Source organism: Lissotriton vulgaris, chromosome 1_1 (genome assembly GCF_964263255.1).
Source record: "Lissotriton vulgaris chromosome 1_1, aLisVul1.2, whole genome shotgun sequence".
Lineage (NCBI taxonomy): Eukaryota > Metazoa > Chordata > Amphibia > Caudata > Salamandridae > Lissotriton > Lissotriton vulgaris.
This window is the reverse complement of record NC_141685.1, coordinates 141539978-141564287: the sequence shown is the minus strand read 5'-3', so window position 1 is coordinate 141564287 and position 24310 is coordinate 141539978. Positions and strand designations below refer to the sequence as shown.

Here is a 24310-nt window from a genome sequence, read left to right as displayed (position 1 = left end):
GCAACCGCCCTTAGGAAGACTAGTTTGCGTGATTTGATGGCTTCCTTCCATTTGAGTGCCTCATCGAATAAGATTCCCAAATAGGGATATGTAGCTGTGCATTCGAGAGGGGCCGTGTTCACGAAGATTTTCCTGAGGTTTCTAGTCTTTGGGCCAACGTGCATCACAAAGGTTTTCTTTATATTTACTTTTAGATTCAGACTATTCATAAACGAGCAGTACTTGTTCAGAACCCGTTGTAGCTGGACTGGGGTTCGGGCCAGGATAACCACGTCGTCGGCATATAATAATGCTGGTATCGGCCGACGACCAATGACAGGGAGATCAACTGCGCCCTCAAGAAGGGCGGCCTCTAGGCCGTTGGTGTATAGGGTAAATAGGAAGGGGGCCAGGACGCACCCTTGCCTGACCCCCATCTCCACCACAAAACTATCCGTCAGTTGCCCCTTGGTTCCAAATCTGACTCTCCCGGTAGCCCCAGAATACAGTTCCCGTAATAAATTGACAATAGGGGGATCAATTCCCATTTCTAGTAGGGTTGTCCACAGCCTCGTATGCACAACGCAGTCGAATGCTGCGGACAAGTCGATGAATACCATGTACTGGTTATGTTAAATTATGTCATGCTGGATTGCGGTCTAGAAAACATACAAGTACCAAATGCTTCAGCTTGACAAAGAAAGGGAGTTTCAGTCCTGTCTCTATGTTAGTCCACTTCTGGGGCCTCTAATAGGTCAAAGGGGTCCCCTGGGGAGGATGTAGGGCAGGTCAGCAGGGGAAAAGTCAAGATTCTAAGCAAGGGAGGGACATACCCTGTATTTCATCAACTAGCGGCTCATCAGGAGTCCAGCATTTACAATCAGTCGCAACTTTGAGCTCTCTACCTTTTTAGTGCCACATTAATTAATCAGAGAATTCATTCATTCCAAAAATATACTTTTTATTTTTATTGTAGTTTTTTCCATATATTATTTGTAAAACAGTTCATTGGTTAATCAGATTCGACAAAGAAATTATAAATAGCACACTTCCCCTCTAGTTCATACATTCATGCATCCCATTCCGCAGCAAACCTCACACATTCGCATTCACTATTCCTCATAACACACAACACAGCTTTAATCAATAGTGCTCTGAGAACATCCTGAGTAGGTCCTCTCAGCCATCGGCAGGGGACCCAGAACTGGAAACTCAGGACAAGATGTAGTAACGCCAACGCGCGTTTCGGTGCGAGGCCCGATGACCGGCCGCACCTTCGTCCATTTCTGGGGCCATGGGATAGGCAGTGGCTACTGGGTTGAGGTCACGTTCCTTTGATGTTATGTGACCTGTCCTAGTAAGACTGTGCAAACTGACCAAGTAAACCCTTTTTTGTACTTGACTCTCAAGTTAGCGAGGGCGAGCAGTCACAATATTCACAGCTTTGTAATGTCGACCAGCTTGAACTCAGAACTCAGAGCTCAACAATAGATCAACAGACTCAATTGAATAATGACCAGCACACTGATTATCTTGCCAAGACACAGTTACTTTTAAAAACTCTTTTTATTGAACTAGTGCTCAATTGATGGTGTTGACAACGAAAATACGGTGCACATTAGTGAGAGTGATTAGACCAAAAAGTCTGCAAATATGGAGTGAGTAACATAGCTTGGGTTGTCCTGACACTCCCTGGCCAAATCCCACTACATAAACCTAGATCGCAAGGATGGTACATATTTAACTTTCACTACTTCATGGCGCGTCACATGGCCCGGTAGCTCTACCAGCCCTCCCATATCTTTTACCATTTACAAGGGCAGCCCCTGCTGAGATACACCCTGTGTCCACCCGTTGACACCAATCAAGATCTGCTTCCCAATCCTCCACCCTGGGGGGGGGAGAGCTGGCTCCCAAATCCCGTGCAATATTACGCTTGCCAACCGCTGAAGCCAGGGCCAGTCATATTCTGTGAAAACTATGCCATGTCACCTCACTCGTGATATCCATGAGGTGCCATTTGGCCCCCATGGGGATCGCTAGTCCCATGACCTGGGACTTTATTCTCATGATCTCTACCCAGTAGCATTGAATTACCGGTCAACTCCACACCGCATTAAAAAAGCCTCCCCTCACATTCCCTTACGCAGAGAGGTGGCCGCCCGCCCTATTCGGTGCAACAAAGTTCTGGAGTAGTAGGTCCTATGTAGGATCTGTAGTTAAATTAGACCAAAACGAGTTCTAATTGCCACCTCCCTGGCACCCTGAATTGCCTCAACCCAATCGCCGTAGACAAGCGTGCCTAGATCCCTCTCCCACACATCCCTCCGCGTCCCCAAGGGATCCAGGGAATTGTAGATCAACTTCCTATAGATGGTTGAGATTGCTTTTTCAGTCAGGGATTAGTTAGCAGATGGTCCTCCAGTGGGGATGCTTCAGGCAACTGCTCCCCTTCCCACATGTGACCATGCAGAGCGTGGCCCACCTGCAAATGTCAGAACCGTTTTTAGTCACCTAATTTATACTTTTGTTGTAGGTTTGTGAAGGACACAAGCGCCTGTCCCCTCCACACATCGCCCGGCCGTTCTAAGCTAACAATCCCCATTTTGTGAAGCCCTGCAATCCTCCCGCTGCACTTACGAGATCACCACCATACAGTGGAGTAATTTCAGTCAGCTTACCTTCCCAGCCTAAATACTTGGTAGCCTCTCTCCACACCCTTACCAATGTTTGTGTATGAGTAGGTAGGCTGCACTCATACTTTCTTCGATATAGCACCGGGTTGGGGTAACCTCTCTTGCCCATGGCCTATCCATCTACCCGGTAACAGGTTCTTCACGGTCCGCAAAAATCCAGTTGTTGACTGCGACCAGCTGCGTGGCCCAGTAATACTTGAGAATGCTCCGGACCGCCGGTCCACCTTAAACTCCCCTCTGTAACTTACTCAGCGCGAAGTGCCACCATCCCACAACAGGAGCCGAAGTTCTCAGACTACCTTTTGAAAGAAAATGCCTGGTGGGATCTTAAAGGACGTTTTTTGCACGATGTACAGCGTTCCAGTTTGGGGTATCCCTGCGACACCGGTCTAATTTCGGGAGTATATTCCTGCCTGTGGCTCTCTTGTAATGAACACACCCAAATATTTTGTTTGAAATACATTTTTATTTGGTAGGTAAAGAATAGAACACAGGTCCAGATATACACAGCGTTAAGCTCACAACCCTATTTAGGGCCGGCAGCGTACTGTGAGAGAGTCTCCAAGAGTATAGAGAAGCAGTAGCAAAGTAGCTTGAACACAGCATGTCGCCTACAACCTTTGTGCCACATTATGTATAGCAATATTGGTCTATTGTGGGAAGTCGCAGGACCCTTTAAAAACAACAGCACTAAGAACACAGGAAAGAAGCCCATAAGAAGTGAGCAGTTATGAGTGGACAGAAAAGTGTCGGAAAGAGAAAAGGTAGTAGGAAAGACAGATTACGCCCAAATATTTAAAGCCATGTAGTGCCACCCGAACTGTGCACCTAGAGTGTAGCCGCATGGTCCATTGCCTCCAGCAGGAATATTAAGAACATCTTCCAATTGATCCTCCATCCTGAATGATCTCCAAATATGTGAAAAATTTGTAAGATTTGTTCACTCGAGAAAGCTGGTTGTGTGTCATATAGCAAAACATCAGTGTAGAGGGAGATTCTCTCATCCCACTCCTGATAAACTGGAATACCCCATCTGAGAGGTCCTGGCTAACCCACGCACCTGAGAAAAGCATAGAAGACAAGGAACATCCCTTTCGGAGGGAAAAGACTCGGGAGACTGTATTATTGACGCTCATGCGCACTAGAGGGGCCACATTACAAGAGCTTGACAGCAACGCCACTGGTTTTAGCAAAGGAATCCCCTGTTGCATATGGTACTCCATTAAGGTGTTGGAGATTTAAGCACGTTCCCTGGTGTGGCATAAAGCCCGATTGATCAGGATGAACCACTGTTGCAATTACTGTCCGCAGGCAGATTGCCAGGGTGTACGCAAGGACCTTAGCCTCAAAATTAAGCAGGTAGATAGGTCTATAAGACCCACACTCAGTTGCTGGTTCGACCTTTTCTGGGATGACCACCACCTCAGACGTTCTTTGTTCCTCTGGGAGACACCCTTATTTTCAGGCAGTCTTAAACCTCCTCTGGAGGCACTCTCTGCTTTTATATATTTGTAAGGGGATCTCATCAGGCCCTGTCGCTTGCCCTGTTTGCAAGGTTCCTATTGTCTTATTTATTTAGTCTACTGGCAGGTCTTGGTCTAGTGCGTCTCAGTCCTCATTCGTTAGCATTGGCAGGGTCAGGTCTTTCAGGAAGTCTCTCCCAGTATTACCGTCCCATTGTTGTCAGTGACCTCAAGGATCCAGTTCCGTCCTATGTCTTGTCTCTCTAACCATGCAAGCAACTCATTGGCTTTATCACCAACATCATAGAGACCATTCTGGGTAGCCAGCGCATGAGTGCCCGCTATTTTCCATTAGTGCTCTTAATGTGTGCTGCTTCAGTTAATGGTGTAATGGGAAAGAATCTCAATCCCCACTTACAAAGCGTGCCTCCAGGAAAGCACCTTCCCTGTCCTGAGCCTCACACTTCAATTTACGTTCCTTCGGCATTCCCCCAATCAAGGTTTGTTGCTTGGCTTGAATTACTGCCTTGAATTCATCCTATAGCACGCAAGACGATTCAACAGGCCGCCCGGTCTCCATAAAATAGAAGTCTGCTCCATCTCTCATACGAGCTTTGAACATCTTGTCTTATAAATATCACAGATCAACCCTTGGGGGTAGCATGAAGTCCACAACCGGACCATCGAGTTGCATCTCCACCAGCGAATGGTCTGAGATTCCCCCTGCTATGTGTGTAGCGGCACTAAAATCAACTTTATGGACAGTCTGGGTGAAAGGATGGTGCAGGCATGCCAGACTACCATGTGCTGCAGGCAGGTGCGTCCGGTTCTGATCCCCTCTTCCCCTCTAGGGGCATTTAGGAGTATCATGAATATAGTGTAGGTGCAGTTCTGTCACTCCAGTCACCCCAATGCGTATATGCTCTGTCGTAAACATCTTACCCTTCCACAGGATGAGTCAGTCTTGCTTGGGTCTCTTTCCTGTTTCCCGGCACTTGAATGGCATGCCCGAACACTCGAGAGAGCAGTGACCCGCCAGCAGGCTTTTGTGGAGTGCTTTTGTCCTGGAGGTAGTGCTGCATTCAGTAGGGCACCACTCTGTCTTTTCTTTGCCTTTGCCTGAAGATCAGCAGTCCCAAGGTAGCAGTCACACCTGGCCTGTCTGTAAGTGCAGCCCCCTCTGGAGGCACGACCGTCAGCAATTGAGCCCACACTGTGGCCGGCTCAGACAGGGTGTTCAACACTGGGGTAGTTGTAGTCCCTCATGGGCCTCTGACACAGAGTAGTCAGGAATTCAGCCGCTAAAATCCCAACACAGGCTTTCCAGTAAGCCAATAGATTCAGACCCAGTTGTGTTAGGAATTTGGCAAATGCAACCTTGAACGGGCCGGTTGGCAGCACACAATCGTCCAACTGGGCCTCAACAATCACGTTGTTGTAGAGTATTAGATTCTGCCTTGAACTGTTGTGAGCGTCTTGGGGGTGGGGGTGTCCCTCAGACTAGCGGTTTACTCTGTCGCACTCTCACATTGCATTTATCCTACGCACACCAACACCCTAAACATGCACTTGATGTTGGCGCAAAGTCTGGGCACAGGCATAGAAATTGAGCATTACATGGGTGTGTCAGTAGGACGCCACTCCAATGACCATGATGCAAAGATCTCATCAGGCTATTGATCCTTACAACAGGGTGCATTGCCACCACCGCTCTAGCTGTTAAACCCATGACAGTCCTCTGCCTTAAATAAGGGCACACTTGGTGTGACCCTCCAGGTCACAGGACCCGTCCTAGACCTCTCATAGTCCCTTGTTAGAAGTTGCACAGTGCTGGAGTGGCAGAAAGATCTCATGTAATTGTTTTTTTTAACTTTGTGGTAGATTTACCCCAGTAACGTCCAGTTGCAAGTTTGACGCAATGGACTGAAGAGTTGCCACGAGGAACAGATTCTTCTGCCTGTCAAACCACATGCCATTCACTATTTCATAGTGTTTTTCTGCTTTTATTTGCCACTTATTTTAGGCAGGTGGTAGATATATGCATGTGGTTGGTTGGGGGGAGATAGGTGAAGCAGGGGAGGGAAGGGGAAAGCATTTTCTAACAGAGGGAGCAAGGTAAATTGTATTTACATGATTAACAAAAATCTTACAATTACTACATTCTTAAAGAAAACACACCACTTTAAAATACAGACCAATAATTTTAACATTTCAAAAAATCCAAATTAGTTTGATTAACATAAACACAATTTATAGACATTACATCAGACCGTCATCTTTCCAGGACTTTATAGTGTCAATTAATATTTCTGTAATTTATGTGTGATATCATAAAAATTGTCCTAAATGTTGTCCTTAATTATCTTAGACTTCCAGATTTCCTGTGGGCACCTCACAAGTATCCCACTTCTTTTTAACAAGTATTAAAAATGTTGTAAAATTGGCGTTCATCTTAATAACCGTTGGTCTAAAACAAACTACCATGACATGTCTGCAGGTACGAACACCTCTGTCAATGAAGCAGTTTTTCAAATATCGTTTTCTTTCTGCCATCATTACTGCACATATACAAACAAAATGCAAAATACTTTCGTCCCGTAGGTTGCATAGTCTGCCCATAGTCAGCTTAGATGGTCTCAACCAGGGCACTACATGTTTTAAGCCAGGTAAGTTGCGGAATCGTGCTTTCATAAAGGTGTTTTTGGTTTGTAGAGACCATGGTATTTATAAATATACTTGGACCTTAAGACTTGTACATTCCTGGACCAACATGCATGCGTGGGATCTCTTAATAAACAGTTCTTTGTCTTTTAAAAGTGACAAATATTTAACTGATTTGTTAATTATTTTCTTAAACTATGTACTGTTAAAGACATTTCCCAGATCTCAGCAATTGACAATTCTTCAAGAGCTTTTTTCAGATATTTAAAGGACAATTTTTTTCATTTTGTTTCATTCCTTTCCACAAAAATGTGCACATTGGGTTATTGATATTAGTTTCGATTTGTCTCCAGGTCTTAACATACTGACCCATTCTTGCATATTGTTGATTACAAAAGCCAAATTCTAGCCTTATCTGAGCAGGTGATACATTAAGTGGATGCCGAATCAGATGTTTAAATGTATTTGTGATAGCATTATTTAATAATGCAGAATCCAAAACACAGAGTATTTCACTTCCATATAAGGCTCAGGAGCAATTTCGCTTTTATTACTTTTATTAATGGGGTATAAGTTGGGCCTCCCAAGGAGCTATAAAGTAGGCGAAAAGCCCCTTGTAGACTTTTGGCTCTTTTCTTCATCTCCATTTTATGGTATGAAAAAGATCCTTTCTCGTCAAACAGTATCCCAAGATATTTAATACATTTAACTTTTTATCTAGCTACCTCTTTTGGTGGTACCACTTGAATTGACTGCCCTTCCGTTTCTTGGTACTGACTTCCATTACTTTTGTTTTTGTTTTGTTTATTGTCATTTTGTTCTCAATTGAATACATTGATGTTTTGTTTATTAATCGCTGCAGTCCTATCCTTGTTTGGCTTAGCAGGACGACATCATCAACGTATAATAAGTTTGATATTTGTTTCTCAGCCAGCTTTGGTGAGTCTGCTAACTTATTGTTTATTGCAAGGGTAAAGTCTGATAAAAATAGATTAAATAAATATGGAGCTAAAACACACCCTTGCTTTAAGCCTAAAGTTTTTTTAATTTTCCTCGAAAGTTTTGAGCCATTCCCTAGCCGGACTCTTGTCCAAGTATTGGTATATAACAATTGTATTGCATTTACAAGGCTGAAGCTAATGCCATAACAATCCTGTTTCCTCCATAAAATCTGCCTATTTACACAGTCAAAGGCAGCTTTATAATCAACAAAAAATCTATTATTAGGTGATTTTAACTACCACGTGGATGATCAGTCCAATATTGACACAGGAAAATTGATCTCTGCAATGAACATCCTGAACCTGATACAAAAGGTTACCGGCCCCACCCATCAAGCAGGTCACACGCTTGATCTTTTATTTACAAATTTGCCGAATGTCATGCTTATGACTCCCATTCCATTATTATGGACTGACCATTTTCTTGTGAAATTCTCTATAAGCAGCCATAGATCTAAAACCATAATAAATAAAAAACAAAAAGCATGCAGAAACATGAAAAAAATTACTTTGGCCTCCTTTTCTGAGAACTTCACGACAGACCATATAAACCTTAGGGAAAATGTACATCTTGGAGCTATACACCTGGAGTCTGCTATCCATAAGACACTGGACAAGATAGCCCCTATTCGAAAGGTGTACTGTAGGGAAAAAACCTCACCATGTTTTACTGACCAACTAAAACATCTTAAAACCCAAACAAGAAATGCCGAAAAAACCTGGCGAAAAACTAAAGACCCCAACGATCGTAAAATCTACCAAACCCTACACACCAAATATATGAGGGAAATCAAAGCAGCAAAAAGAACTCATATAGCTGAACGAATAAATAAAGCTGAAAACTCGTCCAAAGAGCTCCATCACATTCTAAAAGAACTTACTTCCTTTAAAAGTTTGCTAGAAACCCCAAAAACAAATGAATGGACGGAAGACCTTTCTATGTTCTTAGACGAGAAAATTAAAAAAATATGTCAATTTTTTTAAATAGAAAATATATCTCTCCAACACCTGGAACAGGAGTTACACATGAATCAAGACATACACAGAAATGTCTCTTCCTCTAACTGGTCCACTTTCGAGTTGTTGGACAACGAAAAAACCATGCGTCTAGGACTGAAAATTAAATCAGGCTCTCCTTGCGATCACCTAACCTCTAAACTATTTTCCACTCTTGCTCCAGTGTTGGTTCATCCTCTCTCCTGCCTTCTAAACACATCCCTGACAGAAGCGGAATTCCCTAAAATCTGGAAAGCGGCTAGAGTAAAACCACTATTAAAAAAGCCCGGTGCGGATGTAAACACTTTCTCAAACTACCGGCCCATTTCCTTGCTACCCTTCTCAGGAAAAGTATTGGAGGCATTTGTTAATGAGCAGCTGATAGGCTATCTCGAGAGGAACAATCTACTCGACCCCTCTCAGTCAGGTTTCCATGCTGCCCGCAGCACAGAGACAGCCCTGATCGAGGTCACTGATAATATCAGATTTGCCCTTGACAAACGTCAATCGTGCATTCTGGTACTTTTAGACCTATCGGCTGCCTTTGACACCATCTCCCATCACATCTTGGTCAGAAGGCTATGGGAGTGTGGTGTCAAAGGGCAGGTTTTAAGGTGGTTTATCAGCTATCTGTCAGATCGAACAACCACACTGCAAACAGATGAAACCTTAGCCAGCACACGGCCAGTTACAAGGGGTGTGCCTCAGGGCTCTATCCTCAGCCCCTCGCTTTTTAATGTTTATATGGCCCCGTTGGCCAACCTCATTAGGGCATATGGATTTGACGTGTTATCATATGCTGATGACAGGCAAATACTAGTCACCCTAGGCCATGACATAAATGATACCAAAAAGCGCTTCAAAAAATGCCTGGTAGAGGTAAAAAATTGGATGAGTCTGAATCACCTACAACTGAATGGTGCTAAATCTGAAATAATGACATTTGGCCAAGCCAGTGTACACTGGACCCAGGATTGGTGGCCCCCGGAAATGGGGGAATGCCCTGTCCCAAAAGAACCCGTCCACAACCTTGGAATCCACATGGATAATAAATTATCCATGAAGGATCATGTAAACCACACTGTTGGGACCTGTTTTGGAATCATGCGAAGCCTACGCAGAGCTTTTAAATGGATACCAAAAGAAGCACGCAGAGTCCTAGTTCAGGGCCTCATAATAAATAGGTTAGATTATGGTAACTCCCTTTTGCTTGCCATAAATGAGTGCCATATCAAGAAATTACAAGTTGTTCAAAACACTGCTGCTCGTCTGATTCTGGGACTACCAAAACGATCCCCCTTCCTGCCATGCCTAAAAAGTCTACACTGGCTCCCTGTAAAAAAAAGAGCCATTTTTAAAACCATGTGTCTGGTTCATAAACATATGTACGGCACAGGACCAAAATACTGGAACCGAAAATTGACATGGTACCAGCCTGGTCGAGAACTGAGATCTAGCTCTAAGTTCCAACTCACGCCATCTAGAGTTCAAACAGCTAGAAATGGTGGACGCGCTTTTACCTATATGGCACCACTCCTATGGAACAAACTTCCTCTAAACATCCGTACAACTATCGAACACATGAGTTTCCGAAAGTTGTTGAAAACATGGCTTTTTAGCTAGGCCTTCATCTTTAGGATCATTCACCATCCTTTTTCTGGGACTGTCCGCATGCGCCATGAGACTCCCTCACGGGATGTGATATGTTTGCGCAATACAAATATCCAGACTAGACTAGACTAGACTAAATATAATGGCTATTTTTTTGTTTGATATTTTTCCATTAAAATTCCCAGTGTTAACACATTTGTTGTTGTACCTTGACCGTGTACAAACCCGATTGGTTCGGTGGAATTAAATGGTTTTCATTAGCCCAATCAATTAACTCCTTAAGTAGAACCGATGCAACTAATTTAGCTTCAGTATCTTAGAGCGTAATTAATCTGTAATTGGACGGGAGGGACCAATCCCCACTTTTATATATAGGAGAAATTATAGATCCCTTCCATGCCTCGGGGACTGTTCTTGATTGGAGAGCATGATTAAATACTGGTGTTAGATAGCTCGACTAATATGATGCTTTCTCCTTATACAGCACAGCGGGAATCCCACTTGGGCCTGGGGCGCCATTGGATCTCTGATTCTTTGTTAATATACATACTTGGTTTTGAGTTATCTTTCTTTTCTCCTCCAATTCATAGCCCAATCAGTAGAATTCACAGCCATTTTAGGAGTAGGATTCAAATGCATATCTATGAATGATACCCATTCAGATTCAGTTAATGTTGATGAAGTAGATTTCCTACTAGATCTACTCAGTTTGTTTACTAGAATCCAGAAGGCTCTTGAATTACTCCTTTTGCAAGCATATAGAGCTTTTGCCCACAACAATTGCTTTTCTTGCATTTTGTCCTTCCAGACCATTTTCCTTACTACTGTATTTATCTTTTTAAGTTTTACTCTGTAAATTAAATTAACTGGGAACTTTTTTACCAATCTCAGGATTCTGTTACGTATTTTTTTTAATTGATGGCTTTCAAACTAAATTTTCACCAATGAACATGCTGTTTTTTTCCTCCACTAACCTTTATTAGCATATTATTGAGATTGACTGGTAATTAATTGCTGTGTGAAGAAAGACCATTTTTCGACAGCATTCGAATAATCTCCTTCGAAGTGAAAATCAACAATTGCCTGCGCAGTGTTTGTAATAGAATCTTTGGTGTTATCTGACCAATAAAGTTTCTTATAATTTACTGTCGTTATTTCTCCCGGAAGTGTCATATAGTTTTCAAATCTTAGGCCATTTAGGTTTAACTCCATTATTTGTTGATCGTGGTCGCTTATATCTATTCCCACTATCTGATAAGACAGAAATGTATGAAATAGATGCAACAATGCTATGGTATAATCTATTCTAGACCTATGATACCCTTCTTGAAAAGTCCATGCTGATGGCGAATCTTGGGGAAATTGCTCATTTAGCACCCTTAGACCTATGATGTATAATTCTTTTACAAGAGTCTTGCCGATTTTTTCATTCTTTTGTTCCCTCATACCCATTGTTGATGATAATCTTGGAATTGACCATAAGTAATTTTGCCATTGTATTTCAACATCTCTATCGTAAGACCATAGCATGTTCATGTTATATTTCCCGGTAATAATAATCTCAGTTTGGGTGTCATTGTCCAGTTGCTGCCTTCTCATAATTATCAAATTGGTCGCCATTGTTCTTCGTGATTATATACGTTGATTACTACACGAGATTTAATTATATTTTGCTCCTTGTATCGTATTTTGACAATTAGATCATCCTTTTGACTTGGGACGTCCATTTCACTTTCCATTTTTAGCTCAGTTGATATAAAAAATAGCCAAACCCCCACAAGGTCTGCCATAGTTACTTGTTCTCTTAGCTAATGAGTAATAACCCTATACCCTTCCAATCTAAAAGGAACTAAAGCCCAAGTGTCTTGTAAACAAATGATTTGAAAACAGCACAAAGTAGCTAGTTGGTTATTCTAAATCTTTGCTTGAACGCCATTTATATTCCACGAACATAATCGGACCCTTTCATTCATAATTGTTGGCCCCCTTAAAGAAACTTCGGATTGTAGATGCCAATCCTGCCTGACATTATGGAGGGCTGCTGTTAGCCAACCTAATTTGACAGTGTCAAATAATAGGTCTCCTATTTTTTCCCTCTAATTATTTTAAAAGATGCCTGTTGGCCATACCTATGGGGTTTTTTAATATGGAGTATTTCTTATTATTCTCGGTTCTCATTTGGTTATGATTTTGTAATTTTGTTGAAACAAAAGGGCTAGGATAGGAAGATTGCAGGGGAGTTTTTTTTAATCCCCAGTTCTGAAAGAGATTATGTTTTTGCATAATACGGCTGGCGGCAGTAGAAGATGTCCAAATTACTAATGTTGATTCGCGATTATTATTCTTGGTGTGTCTAATTCAATTGATTCTATGCAGGTACATTTAATTTTCTTTAATGAGGGTACTGCATTACACAATTTTAATATGTTCCCACGAGTCATGATATCATTATTACCCCTAGATTTATATTCTGGCGTAAAAATTACCTGCACCACTCCTTCTTTTTTATCTGGGTTATTTAATTTAATTTGTTGCAGGCTATTTTCACCTTGAGCATGTTCAATTAACCTTCCATTATGATTACTAAAAGTTTGAGACCATGATTGTCGATGTTTATGTAACTGCTTCGTTTTGGTTCCCAGATCTTGTGGTAATTTAATATCCTTCCAGGTTTTTAACAAATCTCTATTTGTTTCATCCCCTCTGATACTCTCACTCTTTGCTCTATTTGTTTCCAATTGTGATGGCTTATTCTCCACCTGCTTATTACTTTCCTCCACTTGCAGCATTTCTAAGGACTGAATTTTCCATTCTCTACCATTTCCATACTATCAGCTTGCTTGTTTAACCCCTTCGATGCTCATGACGAGCTCAGCTCATCATGAGGCACAGTTGAGCTGTGCTGATGACAAGCTGAGCTCGTCATGAAACCATAGTATTCAAGCAGGTGCAGCACAGGAGGGGAAAACACCTAGCAGCCAAGGTGTTAAGCATTTATTTTTCATAACTGCTTTTACCTCCGATATATCCTTATTAAATAGAGGGTAAAAGGGTTCTGTTGGTAACATTTGTTTACCCTCACCTTCACAATTTGATATTTGGTCATGGTTGTTTCCAGTGTTCAATCTCACTATATCTGATGAATTTGTATTTTTTTTCTTTTAGAAGCTTTATTTCTTGCTTTCTGTTGTTTTTTCCTCTGTCTTTTTGATAGATGAACTTCTGGAGCTGCGTTTGTCAATGTTGATTGTGTCCAGCATAGGTGTATCACTTCTTGATCTTTTGTTTTATCATCTATTTTTTCTTTAACAACAACAGTATTGTCTTTACATTTTATTGTATCTTTAGAGGGGCAGTCGGTCTTGATGGGTTGAATTCCCACATTAGGAAAATTCCCTTTTACATTGTCAATTATCGTTTTTAAAATATCCGGAATGGTAGCAAGTTTGTTAATTAGCGGGGCACAACTACACTCTGCATACGTAGATATTGGCTGAGATTGTGCCCTTACTATTAAATTATTTGGCGTTGTTATCTTCTGCTCAATTCCGGCAACAGAGGATGCCATAGCCGTCAAGAGATCTATTTGGACCTCCATTTTGTTGGACTGATATGTTAAAGCGTCCAGATTTAATTGCGAGGTTTTGAAGAATAAATCCCAAATTGCTCCCGCGTTCCCACTTCCAGGTACCTGAGTACCTGGGCTATGGTGTTGCCCATTTATGAATGATAGGTCCTTATACTCCTCTTTTTGTGGTTCTTGAAAATTATGTCCCTCGTCACAAGAATTAATGAATTGTGGACTACTATTCAAAACGTCTTATACATACGGAGTACTCCAATGCTGCAGAGTTTCTGGGTTGCTGTTATATTCGTCCTTATTAATTTGAGATCCGTTATTTCGATTACATTTCGGCTGGTCCTGTTTTTTAAATGAATTTATTTTAGACAGAGTAAGATCCTCGAAAATCATGTCCCTCGTCACAGCCGCCGCACCAGCAGCACCGCAGGCCAAGGCTCCTTTGACCCCTGCAGCGTCCGCCGCACGAGCAGCACCAGCAGTGCCTTAGCACTGCGGTGCCGGCAGTGGCCGTTCCTGCCCCCAAAACAGATCCGTCGAACTTAAAGCGCCCGTATAACAGGACGCGGGTGAAGCGGGAGAAACCTTCGGGAGCGGGAACTGGTCACAAAACAAACCCGGGCAGTCGTCCCAGGCTCCGCTCCTCTTGCTCGTTAACTCCTCCTCGGCTCGGCCCCTCGGCTCTACTCGATACACTCTGCACTCAATGCCGAATCATAGGCCGACAACGACTGTGAACACCAACAGAGGGAAGAATTGTGGTTTTCCCCCAGTTAGTAAAGAAAACAACATAAGTCTTGGCTGCTTCTGCTGCACCCCCAGAGTCTTATGCGTCTTTTCAGTCTAATTTTTCTGTCTGGAAAATAATTGTGTCCTGATTTTCTGCACCCAGTAATTCCAGGCACAGAAAAACCTAACAACTGATAATCAGGTGGAATAAAATGAACACATGAAAGTACGCCTTCATTTTATTGCCTTGATTCATACTCTGGACCATAGTCGAGGGATAGGTCTAGGCATAGTCCTCGCAGCACATAATAGATTTGTTTGAGGCAGAGGCCAAAACTCAAAAGTCAGGATACCAGATACAAGTAGGCGGTAACTCAGAGCAGGGGAGAATGCCTGTTGTCCGTGGCGGAGTCCTTCCCGTCCCAGAAATCTGCATTACAAATTAATTAATAGTGTATATTATTTTAATATCAGTTTGGTGCCAGTCCATATGACTTTAATATCTGCCTTTGGGATTCTATGTTACAACTCCATAGGGTATCCTTTGTGAGCTTAATAAAATGCTGAAAATTCTACAAATCCTCACTCCTACATCCAAGTACTCTCAGGCTACCATTCTACACTCTGCTCTGTCTGAAAAACAGTTCAACATTTTAAAAATCCTGCATTGATGTGGCTTGTGAATTATTATTTTTGGAAATGTACATGTATTAACTATTTAATTTTAATACTGTAGGTGATTGAAATTACGGACGAAAAAAGCAAGATTTAGCACTAAGCCACTAAATGTCAGTGCCATAAGAAGGATTATTTTGAAAAACTGAAGTACATCCAGCATTCTACGTTTAAATAATTTCCAAAAATCTAAGTGTGGCGAGGAAAGTACTCTACCTGTAAGTGAAGTCTCTAATTTTGCATTTCATTAATCCAGAGCAAAGCCATATCTGTGCACACAGCATCAGAAATAATGTAGAAAGACCACTTCAGCATCCTCATCTGAAATATTATCAGAAAGACAAATTGCCTCAGCATGACAGAATAACGTTCATCTAAAGCATCATGTAATTCTAGAGAGGAAGCACACACTGCATTAAAGAAAGTTACAACAAAAGGTTTCTTCTGCATACCATCAAAGAAAAGACGCTCCAAGAAGACCCAGAAGCTGACACGTTAACAACCAAAAGATTGGAAAATCACCTTTGTTCAACAACCGTTTTTAACCAGTTACACAAGTTTGAGACTATCTGCCTCTGGATATAACACCTCGACCCACTCTGCTCACTCTGACGAAAACCTTAAAAATTCACAACTTTATTGTTTTCATGACCATCTCAGATTGTTTCCTTTTTATTGTGTACTGTTCTGTAATTCTATGTAAATCGCCTCAACATTCTGTTGTGCAGGAGTGATTTGTAAAACTGTTAAATATAAAAATGGATTAAATGAGCACCGTTGCGCTATAGCTAATGTAAATAAATCCTCGTCTTCAGAACTACACCTTACACCAAACATAGAAAGGGTAAAATTAACTGATGTTCTGCGACTGGTGAGCCACAATAGTACTGTGCATGTTCTAATGTTCTCAGTTACTGCCATTACTCCAGTGCAAAAAGGTACTTCTCAGTTTAATCATTAAATATCAGCACCTTATCACTGCATTGCTAAGAACCTATACAAATAGATTTGAGAAAAACTTCAGTCACAAAATAAGTTGCTGCCGGAGAGGTTATAACCAAAATACTTTTATCTGCTAGAAACATTTCAACAGGTTTTACAGGGCTGCTTCGAGACATATTTTGCTTAATTCAAATGTTAAGCAGATTACACACAATTTCTTTTAGAGATAAATACTGAACATTATCTAAACAAGCCAGACTCTAAAATCTAGTTCAATCTTACGGTGTCATATAAGCAAGAGAAAACTAAATGTAACTCTAGAAATACACCTTATAAAAACACAGGCTGTGAGAACAAATTCAGTGTTCAAACCCGTCTCAATCAAAGCAAAATAACCCAAGTTGGGGAAATAAGTTACCTGTACCAAAAATATTCAGCCATCAATCTCATCTCACTGAATTTGAGAGAATGCACACTGGGAAAAACCTCTCTCAGTGCTCAGTATGCCAAAAAAGTTTCAGCCGTAAATCTTATCTCACTGAACATATGAGAATCCACTCTGGGGAAAAACCTTACCAGTGCCCTGAATGCCAGAAATGTCTCAGTGACCAAAACAGTCTCACTCGGCATATAAGAACCCACACTGGGGATAAACCTTATCAGTGCACGGATTGCCAGAAATGTTTCATTGAGAAAAGAAGTCTCACTCTTCATATAAGAACCCACACTGGGGAGAAACCTTTTCAGTGCTCTGAATGCCAGAAATGTTTCATTGACAAAAACAGTCTCACTCTTCATGTAAGAACCCACACTGGGGAGAAACCTTTTCAATGCTCTGAATGCCCAAAACATTTCAAAATTAAATCACTTCTAACTGCACATGTGAGATTCCACACTGGGGAAAAACCTTATCAGTGTTCTGAATGCCAGAAATGTTTCAGTTTAAAACATACTCTCACACGGCATACAAAGATCCACACTGGGGAAAAACCTTATCAGTGCTCTGAATGCCAGAAATGTTTCATTGACAAAAGAAGTCTTTCTCAACATGCAATAACCCACACTGGGGAAAAACCTTATCAGTGCTCTGAATGTCAGAAATGTTTCAGAGACAAACTCAGTCTCACTCAGCATATAAGAACCCACACTGGGGAAAAACCTTATCAGTGCTCTGAATGTCAGAAATGTTTCAGAGGCAAATTCAGTCTCACTCAGCATATAAGAACCCACACTGGGGAAAAACCTTATCAGTGCTCTGAATGCGACAAATGTTTCATTGAAAAAAGCCATCTCACTCAGCATATAAGAACCCACACTGGGGAAAAACCTTATCAGTGCTCTGAATGCCAAAAAAGTTTCATATACAAACTCAGTCTCACTCAGCATATAAGAACCCACACTGGGGAAAAACCTTATCAGTGCTCTGAATGCGACAAATGTTTCATTGAAAAAAGCCATCTCACTCAGCATATAAGAACCCACACTGGGGAAAAACCTTATCAGTGCTCTGAATGCCAAAAATGTTTCTGCCAAAAAAACAGTCTCGATAATCACATAAGAACCCACACTGGGGAAAATCCTTATCGGTGCTCTGAATGCCACAAATGTTTCAGTGAAAAAATCCGCCTCACTCACCATATAAGAACCCACACTGGGGAAAAACCTTATAGGTGCTCTGAATGCCAGATATGTTTCAGCCTTAAATGTAATCTCACTAAACATATGAGAATCCACACTGGGGAAGAAAATTATCAGTGCTCTAAATGTCAGAAAAGATTCAGCGGAAGAGATAATTTCAAGCGCCATAAGAAAACACACCAAAATATTTTAGTGCTCTGAATGCCAGAAAAGCATCAATTTAAAACACAATCTTACATGAGCAGACGCACACAGGGAAAAAACATTACCAATGCTGTGAATACCAGAAATTCCCAGACGCAGAGTACAGTTCAAAGCCCTCTGCCTGGTCCACAAGTCCATTCATGGCAAAGGTTCAGATGACCTGGCCAAACTCCTCCCACGCTATGTGCCTAACCGAACCCTAAGATCTGCCAATCAAGACCTGATCTGTGTGCCTAGAATTTGGAGAGCGCGCTGGGGCGGAAAATCCTTTTCCAATCAGGCCTCCAAACTTTGGAATACACTACCCTCTGTGCTCCGGTCACAACCTTCTAATTTAAGTTTCAGAAAATCATTGAAAACGTGGCTGTTCTCTCTGCCCTGATCTGTCTCATTCTTGTCTTCTATTCTACAGCGCCAAGACGCCGCAGCATTCGAGCGCTTAAAAGAACTTTCAGTCAGTTCAGTCAGTCAGTGGTATTGTACTTCCCCCTACTTTATCAGATTTCTGAATTTTAGCTTTTCTTTTGACACTTAATGTTGGAGGTCCAGGATGCACAGTGTGATGGTTAGGGGCATTTCTAGTATTTAGCATGGCGGCTTCACACCAAACTTCCCATTGATGCCCGTTTGTTGAAAGCAGGGTCAAGTGACAATCTTCTTTCGGTCAGCTCAATTTCGTGGGCCAGAACGGAAGATGCCCTCACGAGAAACTGGTCCAGGGTACCCACTATTGACCAACCATTAGTTGATTTCCTGCCTCTCCCAGCCTTAGGAGTGGTAATTTCCGATGAGGTTTAGAACAACTACATCTTTGAGTGTGTAAATGATAGCTAGTAATTAGATCATCTACAACAAATGGCAGGGTATAAATCATGCACCGACCTTGTAGTGGAGATATTATTATTATTATTATTATTATTATTATTATTATTATTATTATTATTATTATTATTATTATTATTATTATTATTATTAGCGGGTTTGTAACACGCTTGAATAAACTCCTGAAGGAGTATCTCCGCTCTCCAGAGACGACAGTAGCCAACCAAAGGGCGATAGTCCAGCACAAAGAATCATATATGACTAAATCATGACCAAGCTAATTCAAACCTGAAATAAAAAAGTTTTACATTTTTTCCTAAAAACCAAGTGATCCGAACAATGCCTAAGTTGGAGTGGAAGACTATTCCACAGAATTGGGCCCACCACTGACAGAGCCTTGCCACCCTGTCTGGCCCTTTTAATCTTAGGCACCCTCAGAAGCAGCTGATCACTTGACCTAAGGGCACGTGTGGGAACGTAAGGAACAAACTTCTTTGCCAGATAATAGGGTCCTAGGTCATGCAGTCCCTTGTGTACTATACAGCATGTCTTAAATTTCACTCTTTGGCGAATAGATAGCCAATGAAGTTTTTCTAGCAGAGGTTTTGATGGAGATCTGGGGGGGAGCGGTGAGGACCAACCTGGCCGCGGTATTCTGAATCCCTTGAAGTCGGTCCAATACCTCTTCATTAGCAGATGCCAGGAGGCCATTACAGTAATCAAGTCGGCTGATCACTAAAGCCTGAACCAAAGTCTTTCTGATGGAGTCCGGAAGGAGCGGAATCACCTTACGGAGGAGTCCTATCATATGAAAACAGGACCCCACTGTATTTCCATGCTGTTTCAAAGTCAACTCCTGTTCTAAGCGGACCCCAAGGTTCTTAATTACTTGCTTTGGTTCGGGAACTGGCCCCAGATCTAATGGCCACCAATCAGGGGCCCATAATATCTTGGCCTCACCGAAAAGCATAACCTCAGTCTTACCAACGTTACACTGAAGACAGTTGTAAGACATCCACTGGGATACTGCTTTCATCCCCTCGGAGAAAGATTGTTTAACCTCCGGGGTTAAAGATTTAAATGGAAAAAGCAGCTGGGTATCGTCAGCATAGGACACTGGACAAAAACCAAAGGCTCTCATAATGTTTGCCAGGGGGCCACGTAGATGTTGAAAAGAGTAGGGCTCAAACAAGAGCCCTGTGGCACCCCCTTGGTGATCTTAACCTCATCCGACCGAAACTCACCCTTGGTGACACATTGAGTCCGGTCGGAGAGAAAGCTCTTTAGCCAGGCCAGTGCCATGCCCTCCAGCCACTCTCAGCCAGTCGTTCGATCAGGATCTTATGGGAAATAGTATCGAACGCTGCCGATAAATCCAGCAGTACCAGGACAGCTGAAATACCTTTGTCCTGGTACATGCGGAGGTCATCAGTTATCGACAGCAAGGCCGTTTCAGTACTATGTTTCGGCCTAACACCGGACTGAGAGGGATCTAGGCTGGCTGATTGTTCCAGGAAGTTAGACAAATGCTTATTAACATGCTTTTCGATGATTTTGCCCATGAATGGCAGCAGGGAGATAGGTCTAAGGTTGGACATACCGGTCCATGGAACAGAGGTATTCTTCCAAATAGGTCTTACAAGAGCCTTTTTCCACTCTTGTGGAACACAACCCGTATTAAGCGAGAGGTTCACAAGGTTCTGGATTTCGGGAGCAAGTACCCTGCCCACGACTCCCATTGTTCTCGCAGGTAACTGATCTGAAGGACTCCCACTTTTTATGTTGTCGATCAGCCCCTCTACTTCTAACAGGGTGATATTAGAAAATTTGAGTAATGGGTCAGGATTGACATCCACTCTCGCCTGTATAAAAGTTATGTGATCACTTGTGGATAAGATAGATGCCCTGATTTTTCGGTAGATAATGTCAATCTTATCAGGGAAAAAACCAGAAATGTCGTTGCATAATTGCTGAGACTACATTTCCGTACTTTCACACGCCACTGGTTTTAGGAAGGTGTTTAAAATTTGATATAGCACTTTAGGAGCATTGCCTGCTGCCTCCAGTTGTGAGGTAACGTGACTCTTACGTGCAACTCGGATGGCTTTATGGTAGGTGCTTAGTGCCATATAATAGCTGGATTTATCCACCTCCAAGTGCGACTTTCTTCAAGCTTTTTCTAGTTTCCTAGCGGTTCGTTTAAGGACCCGCAGTTCTTCAGAAAACCAGACTTCCTGTTTTTTGGCAGGACGGTTTTTGAAAGTTTTAAGTGGGGAAATCTGTTCCACTGCTGTGTGTATCGCAAGTTCATATTTAAGTAAAGCGGATTCAATATTTTCCGTGGGTGGAAATTTTGGCGCAATATATATCTCCTTAAAAGTTTCATGAGATATTTTATGCCATTGTCTTCGCTGTACCGGAATCTGTAAAGAGCGGCTGAGAGGTACATCAATTTTAGGCATTGAAAACTCCAAAATAAAATGATCTATCCAGTTAGTCTGTTTTGGTGCAAAACACTCAATGTCAGGAAAATTGGAAAAGATCAAGTCTAAAGTATGCCTCGCCCGATGGGTAGGCCCACTATTGCACTGCTTTAGCCCTACAGAGAAACATCATTCAGGAATGACTGGGCATCCATATTATCTTTTAGCTCACTGTGGATATTAAAGTCTCCAAGCAGTAAGAAGTCTTTATCCGTGTTAACATAGGGAGCCAGTGCTTCCACCAAAGAGCTGGAGACTTTTTTCATAGGGCCCGGAGGGCGATAGACTAAAGCTCCCTTCCTGTAATATTTAGCAGACGTACCAATTTTAAAATTATCATTTCAAAAGCAGAGGTACAACATTGATCTAGAATAAAGACAGGTATGCTGAATTTATTAACACTCGCTATGCCCCCTCCTGCTTTAATAGGCCGATCCAATCTAATAATCTTATACCCTTCTGGGATCCCATAGGTGATAACAGGGACCGAATGGGGTTTGAGCCATGTCTCAGTAAGGAAACACAGATCAGGTTTGTGCATAGAAATAAGATCCCACACCTCAGTGTAATGTTTGGGCATAGACCTTATGTTACATAACAGGTTTCTCCCTCCCTGAGTTGTTTCGATGACTGTACATTTGGTGTAATTTTGGGAGTAATCCATATTCCTGTAAGAGGGATCGCTTACTGTCTGGAAATGACAGTGCCTACATGAGGACGGCCCCTCGGGAGGGGGTCGCTCTTCTGTCCCACAAGTAATCTGTGGTATTACCCTTAAATGCATCAATGCCTGGGAAGAATAACTCACCCTAACCTTAGAGGGCATACTTCCTCCTGTGGATGTTGGCGCCATGGCCCCTGGCCTCGTCCGGTCGCGGACGGGCGCAGATGGGCTTCTCTCTGGCTTGTCTCAGGCGCGTCCTCAGGCGCTCCCCTGCGCGCGACCGCTGCGCGCTTCGAGCGACGAGAGGGCTGAATAGCTAAATAGCCCCTCCTTGTGTAATACTAGACCGCCACCCGCTTCGTGTTAGCGGAAGTGGAGTCAATGCCTGTCTCTTTCCTGTCAAGCTACACCATCGAGAACAGACTTCCTAGTGTGTGAGTGTAATTTAATACCACAATAGTCCCAGCAACGTGAGGAATAGCTTATTAAAACGGCGATACTAACTGTGTTTAAAAATATTCAGTGCGCAATATAAAAACCATCTATATACGAATGGACAATATTTAAATATCAATATGCAGGAATGTTCACAGTTTAAATGCTCGGTCCGTTTTTAGAGGTGCTGTGCGAGCTAGCTGGCGTCAAGCGGCTCGGGGAGACACTGCCACTGCCTTCCCTAACCACGGTCGGCCGGCAGCTCCTCGCTGCCTAAATAGCCCCTCCTTGTGTAACACTAGACCGACTGCCACTGCCTTCCCTAACTACTGCCTTCCCTATTAGGGGGGAACCCCGTCCCGTCCTCGGTCGTTCTTGTACGGGCTCAAACAGGCCCTCCCTTGGCCCGGGCTTCGCCCGGCGCGCACCTGCACGCGTCCCGCGAAGCGGGGGCCTCGAGCCGTAAAGTAGTGCGGTGGGTGGGATTGCGCTTCAGCCCAGGTGAGTGCAGTTAAGGGGATTCTGGTGTCTGTAGTTCCCCAAGCTTCCTTGTAGCAGAGAACACCCAGCAGCAACAAAGTCCGGCTGCAAGCGGCTCCCGCGAAGCGGGGGCCGCGAGCCGTAAAGTAGTGCGGTGAGTGGGATTGCGCTTCAGCCCAGGTGAGTGCAGTTAAGGGGATTCTGGTGTCTGTAGTTCCCCAAGCTTCCTTGTAGCTTAGAACACCCAGCAGCAACAAAGTCCGGCTGCGAGCAAGCATTTGTTGTACACACTCAGTCAGCAAAAGGTTTCATACACTCAAGGATTGAACTCCAGGCCAATTGTTTTATATCCACAGTTATAGTTGTTTTATTTTTAGAACCAACAGTTATAAAAATATACTTTTCTTGTGAGTACTCTCATGTAATTACTTTGCAAAGGAGCAATAAAGGTTGTGCACACAATGGATACAGTATTGGAAGTAAGCAACACAAACCTAAAACACACTATAGCATTGACTTCAATGGGTTTTCCACATATAAGTACAGTTGATTACTTTATAGATTACTTTGGTAGTTCCAGGACTAGATCCTAGATTCAGTTCTGGGGTCTAAGCTGAAACCAGATTAGCAAAAACGTTTAAGTTACTGTAGTGAATTTTCATGAATATAAAGCTGTTTTAAAAGTTAACACTTAGAAACTTTTCAATGAAAATCTGACTATGTTATTCAATGGGAGAAAATTCAGGTTGCAAGTAAATTACGATTGCGTTACTTTTATAATCCAGCACTGGTCTCCTAGGGCCAGCACTGGGGTCTTGACTTAAAACAGGTAGGTAATTGCGTTTCAATATTTCGTGTGATTTTTAAAGAGTATTTCAAGTTTTCAAAAGTAGACACTTAAAAGAAATTTCATAGAAAAGCAGACAATGGGTTCCTATGGAGATAATACTGATTAATAGTAAACCCGGAAAGGATTAATTTTACGGTTCACTACTGGGCTGAAAGGTACAGCACTGACTTCTCCCCTGGTCACAGTTGAGTACTTTGGAATTCGGACTTTGGCTGATTTTATGTGAATATTTTCAGTTTTCAAAACTTCAAAATTGGTCAATGTTATCCAATGGCAGGTAAGTGAGCTACCGGTTCCCAGGTGATTACGTGGTTGGTGAAGTTAAGGTTCTGGGCATAGACTCAGGGGTCCCCCAGGGTGAGGTAAGTACTGTTAGTTCAATCCCAGCAGCACAGGGGCGG

General features: G+C 42.5%; 1 long non-coding RNA gene across 1 annotated transcript in view; it reads left to right on the top strand.

The window, feature by feature from the left end:
• Positions 1-16177, top strand: part of LOC147737818 (uncharacterized) — a 60197-nt gene extending 44020 nt beyond the window's left edge. Inside the window, exon 3 of the long non-coding RNA XR_015299374.1 lies at positions 15453-16177. This is a non-coding gene — a long non-coding RNA (uncharacterized LOC147737818). The remainder of the gene's footprint in view (positions 1-15452) is intronic.
• Positions 16178-24310: the final 8133 nt, after the last annotated feature.